The sequence below is a fragment of the Metopolophium dirhodum genome, chromosome 4, assembly GCF_019925205.1.
Source record: "Metopolophium dirhodum isolate CAU chromosome 4, ASM1992520v1, whole genome shotgun sequence".
NCBI classification, from domain to species: Eukaryota; Metazoa; Arthropoda; class Insecta; order Hemiptera; family Aphididae; genus Metopolophium; species Metopolophium dirhodum.
The window spans coordinates 30,802,136-30,808,135 of record NC_083563.1 but is presented as its reverse complement, the minus strand read 5'-3'; the positions used below and the strand labels follow the sequence as shown (position 1 = coordinate 30,808,135).

The window sequence follows — 6,000 nt, the reverse complement described above, 5'->3', positions numbered from 1 at the left end:
TTTTGACTGGCCGGCCAGATCGGAGTCCGTAGTGGTGCCGTCGCGGTGTCCGTCCGCTGCAACGCGTCTGTAATAAATAATTGAATAATAATTATATTATTGTAGTTCGTCGAAATACCGTAGGGAAACAAACTCAAGAGGGACACTCACCCTCGATTCGGTGTACGCATGCTGTTGACTTTTCGTCCTCGTCGTCATAACTCACAGGTACATCTATTATCTTTTTTATGCATATATAATATTATCATCTATACACTGCACAATACAGCTGCACGCGCATGTTATCAGTGCAACGGCCAAGTCGAAAGTACATTTTTCAAGCTTGGGAGTCAAATTATTGTATCCTTACAAGTTATTAAAATAATATTACCGCCAATCGTCGGGTGATTAAAGTGAAGAAAAAAATGTGTGTACAAGAGAACCGAATTAAATTTTTATGTTATCTCATCATCGTATTATATTATATTTGATCTCACCGCGAGTTTTTATATACCTACCTAATATAATATGTCTATGAAAAAATCATAGAATTTTATTGTGAGTTAACATTTTTCCAATATCTAATAAATCTTTTAATACATTTAGTTTTCGAGCAATCATCAATATTTAGAATAACTATTAACTGGATGAATTCATTTTTTCAATTAACTCAGCTCAAACCATAGCGAGTTCAAATGAGGAAAGTTACTTACCCAGCCATCCACAGTAGCATGTTTATACAGTTTAATTAAATAGTAATTATAAACTAGTCTGTCTATCATATAAATTATAGCCTATAGGGTTTTAAAATTGTTCTTTATTAAAACATTTCATTCATGTGAAAAATTAAAATTAAAAAAAATTGTGTAATTTATCTAAAAGTGTATGGTAATAAATGTACAACAAGAGAACATTTTTTAAAGTTGGTTATTGTATCGAATACTAATAAATAATAGCCAGCAGGGATTCAATTGATGAGTGATAAATTAACCGATAGTAAAATACTATTTATAGGTACCTAATTTATAACCATTAACATATAAGTAATTCGTAAGCCTTGGTTGATAAGTCATCTATCGATATTTTCGTGTGTCATCAATAATCATTTCTAATCATCTAAGACCTAATGCATTAAAAAAAAAATATTTTTCAAAATTTCATTGAAATATTTCAAATTAAGAACTATCAGAACCCTAAATTAATATATCATTATTATTATAATATATTGTTCCCGATTCCGTTTACCAGCTGTGTGATGACGATATTATTATTTTTGTATCGTTTGTCATGGTGAATGTTATGATTATTAATTATTATTTTTTTATATTTTCCGATAAACTTTATTTAAGTTTTTTTGTTTGATTATTACTTATTACTTATCAAAACAAAGTATGTAAAACGTACCTATGCACGTTTATTATAATATAAGAAACAATGATCGAACATTTGAACATACCAATGGTCGTAGATACCTGGTAGGTATTTAACTATTTTGACTAAAATGTTTTTTTTGTTGATATATTAGTCCCAAATTTAATGCGTTATATAGCTGTTTGAACTGCTTTACGTATAATATATTTATTATAAAAGTGAAATTAGGATTTTTATTTCGATATAAAGTTTAAGGTTTAACCACAATCCACCACATCGTCTCAAACGTGATTTTTTAATTTAATTATAATTAAGTCCATACATTTTTATCATATAACAGTTTTTATACTGTTATAATAATTGTATTATGTTTATGTTTTTTTATTTACTTATTGTGTTATTGTAAATACAGGTTGTAAGTACACCTACCTAAACAATTTCATCTCTCAATATATCGCGAAATTTGTATAAATCACATTAATATTTCAATCGTATAACGTTTACTTTATAATCAGTTCATCATTTATTTATGACAATAAAAACGATAAACCACATTATTATTTACTTTACAGTACCTATATTTGTTATTATACGATACTTACGGTAAAACTATAGAACATGTAGCTTAAATTGTTTCTCAGGAAATGAAGTTATACAGTTACTTATAAGTTACGTTATCTATATATAATGACTTTAAATTTTAAGCGTCTATAGTTTACACATTTTATACACTTTTAAATTTAAAACTATTATTATACGTCTTGCGTTTAAACAACTGTATAGTCTTTATTATAGAAAATGTTTTTTAAACGTGATAATACATCATACTAGTATCTATAATTCAGTGCGATCCAACATTAAAAAGACAGTATAAAAAAAATTATAATTATTTTAACTCATATATAAATCATAAATTAGTTTTAAAAACGAAAATTTCGTCTAATTACCTACTAAACATTTAAATATTTAATTAACATACAACATTTCGGTCTCTTATAAATATGGTGTTATTATAATTATAATATAAGTGCCTACGTATTAGGTATGAAATATTTACATTAACAACACGATTACATAATACCGCAAGTTTCTTAAAATAAAAAATAACTATTAGTTTTGAATAACAAATTTTTAGCATAATTTATTTTTACCTTTCCCTTTTAGTATAAAATATTTAAAACTGAATTCTTAAATAATACAATATGTATATAGTAGAATAATATTTCTATTATAACTTACAATATTTTTGAATAATATGCGTATTTTAATTTGTACATAGGTACCTTCAGATGAAACCCACTCTAATGCCATAAAATAGTTGGGCCTAATATTTCCTTTAGTATTTTTAAATTATTTAAAATAACTACCTATTGCCATGATACGTACCTACACGGTTACTATAGTCATTAGACTTTTCAGTATAGTTAATGCTATATCGATAGAATACTAGTTTCTAAATAACATAATTTTTTGTTGTGTTTTTTTCTCGATAAATTACAATAATTGATTATAACTTATAAGTAACCTACTTAATATAATGTAACTTTGAATATCCGTTATTAAGTATACAGTTGTAACAATATGTATTTCTCTTGAACAAATAACAGTGCATTGTTATCATTGTATTAGTGTACCTACCTACATAATAAATGCTAAACTGGCGTGTATATGGATATTTTAAAAATTAAGCTTGAATTATTAAAAAAATTAATTTGTGTGACCCCGTGGTGCGAGAAATCTATAAATGGTTTTCATTGAAACTATGTTAGGTGGGTACCTATTAGAGCGAGGTAAGAATAAAAGTCTAATATTGCACGTTATTAAGTTTGTTGAAAATAGTAAACGTATCACGTTGAGTATTTTTTTACTGCCTGCTAGTCCGGACCATCCAATGTTGGGGTTCTTCAGTGATAAACATTAAACAACACGCATCGGTCAAAAAAACAAAAATAGACACCGACGTAGCTGGCTCGTGTTCCGTTGACCTACACATACACATGGCTATTCTACTAAATATATGTGTAATGGACTAGTGTGTGTGTGTGTGTGTGTGTGTGCGGATATAGTGCCTATATTATCTTAATTGTTTTTTTTTTCGTGGGAAACACAGTTAGTCAAATAAGCCTCGTTCAGTTACCTATTTATTTTTTACAATACACCATCTAAAAAATACAACCGCTGCAAACCAACTTGCATGCGTTAGCACACACGTGAGCTGTTGAATATATACTTGAATTACATACTCATATGTATAATAAGTTACAGTTTACAACCATTTCATTATAAATACATACGCTTTTTTATTTTTTTATTTTTACATAAATTGTTAATTGGTATTACAAATAGTTATACACAATATCTAAAATTACCGAAAGTTCAACAATACATTTTAAATTACTATTAAGTAAAATACAATATTTTGTATTAAAAAATGCATAGTCTACCTACCTAAATATCATTATAAATTGATAATATAAACAGAAGGTAATTTATAAGTAAATAATTATAATATTATGTTAAATCAAAACAAAGCAAATAATAGTTAACAAATATGTTGGATTTTTTGATAGTAAATCATTTCATACAGCACTTTTATAGATATTTGAAACCTATATAATATTATTATAAGTCATAAAAAGACCAATTTAAAATTGGTTTATCGTTTTCGTTAAAACTATGAAAAACTGTAGTTAAAAATAATTGTTATAAAAATGTAAACAAATGCCTTTTAATTATCAAATCAGGAATATTTTGAAATAAAATTAACCTTGTTAAAATTTGTTTTGAAATTGGATTATTTACTATATTGACAGGCTACACTAATTCAATGGCTCATCCTAATCGCTTACTCCATTGTTTTACATACATTAGTTATTGTTCATTAAAATATGAAAATAAATAGTTCAGGATAGTGTATTTATAAAGAATTATTGTTTATGATTTGTTATTGAGTAATTATTTATACAATTTATTAATGTATAATATAATAACATCATTCTGATTTATATTAAATCGATATTATTATAGTATAATATGATAGTATGTTTAAACTGTTGCCTAATTTATTATTTTAAAGGAGTTATAATACAGTATAATGATTCGTTTAAGTGAAGTATTTTACAAGTACTTACTAATAAGACACAGTAACTTACCTTTACAAATTTTAAATAAGCGTGGATAATTTATTCCTTTTTATAAAATTAAAGAACGATACATTTAATTTCAAAAACAATACTGTATTAGTTCCATACCTATATACCCTTATACCTATGTATAAGTTAATACCGCGTATTGATTGTAAATACAATGTTCAACAAAAAGTGACCATAAAAAATACAGATCTGGTAAAAAATAAGTATGTTATTTAAATTGTACGAAAAAATAGTTATAAATATTATAATTTCACATTAAATAGAAAAAAGAACAGAGTTTTATGAATGCTGTTTTTAATGGTTTTTTACAAAGTAGTTCAACTTCAAGTTCAATCTAGTGGTCTATTTTTTTTTTACTGGATCAAGCATTAATAAATAATAATACATGTACTTATGGAATGCTTTTACTATTCAAAAAATATATACTATACACATATATACATATCTTAAAAAGAACACACCATTACATACTAGAATAACTAATATTATAATACTTTTTCGTATCTATCTAAATCTGAAAATCCAATTTTGAATACATATTATTATACATGTACGCATTCATACGTGTTCATGACTCATGTACAGTAAATCGTGAACATACTATGAAATATACACTCGAATTTAAATTGGATAAATTTAAATTAAATCCTACCATTAAAAGGTGAATTTGTAAAACCATATTGTATCCTTTAAAAGGTAAATTTATAAATTGTAAGCCAACTTGCACGTTATTAAAAATAAAATAGTAACGTGAATTCTCAAAAAAAAATTAATTAAATACCTACTATATTGAAAAGCAATTAAAAGAAATTAAAAATATAGACGAAAAAGGCAAGGGCAATATAAATATACTAGGATAATAGTTAATAATTTGTTTTATTTCTATAATGCAATAGTTAATTGCATGATAAATTTATTTTTAAAAGGTTTATATTTTTGTGGGCGTTTATTGTTTCTATAGATAATTATTTAATTATAATAGTTACTATTTTAAATTGAGTAAACATTAAGTGCAAGAATTTAAATTTAAACAACAAGTACGTAGGTATTATATGAATTTATAATTTTATAATCTATTCTAAATATGTAGGCATTTATTATTTCTACGAATTATTTGCTGTTGTATTTTTTTTTAGTTTAAACACAAACATGGTGGCCCCCCACATCGTGAACATTATTGTTGTATTCGCTGTGAAAGTGTGAACAATATATTATACATAAATTGTGATACAATATTTTTATTAATGTTAATTTAAAGAATTACATTTTTTACGTAGGTACTTGTACCTACTTGATATTGTTAAACACATCAACAGTTTAAATTGTTAATTTATTACGTGATTAAAATATATTATTTTAAATTCTTGGTTCTTCTTATTAGTTTCTTGTATCAATTTTCAAACTAGCTTCGATAAAATTTAATATTATATGAGAGTATGAGACACAATATTATGTTTTTTGTTATTTTACTGTAACTATTGAGCACGATATTTTCTTA

At 25.2% G+C, this 6,000-nt stretch overlaps 1 protein-coding gene across 2 annotated transcripts in view; it reads left to right on the top strand.

Moving 5' to 3' along the window:
- The window catches only part of LOC132942924 (uncharacterized), a 50,907-nt gene continuing 44,907 nt past the window's right edge, over nucleotides 1–6,000 (top strand). Inside the window, exon 1 of one of the 2 annotated variants that reach the window (XM_061011638.1) lies at nucleotides 1–207. The gene's annotated coding sequence lies outside the window, so the exon portion shown is untranslated. The remainder of the gene's footprint in view (nucleotides 208–6,000) is intronic. The other variant, XM_061011639.1, reaches the window with a different exon arrangement.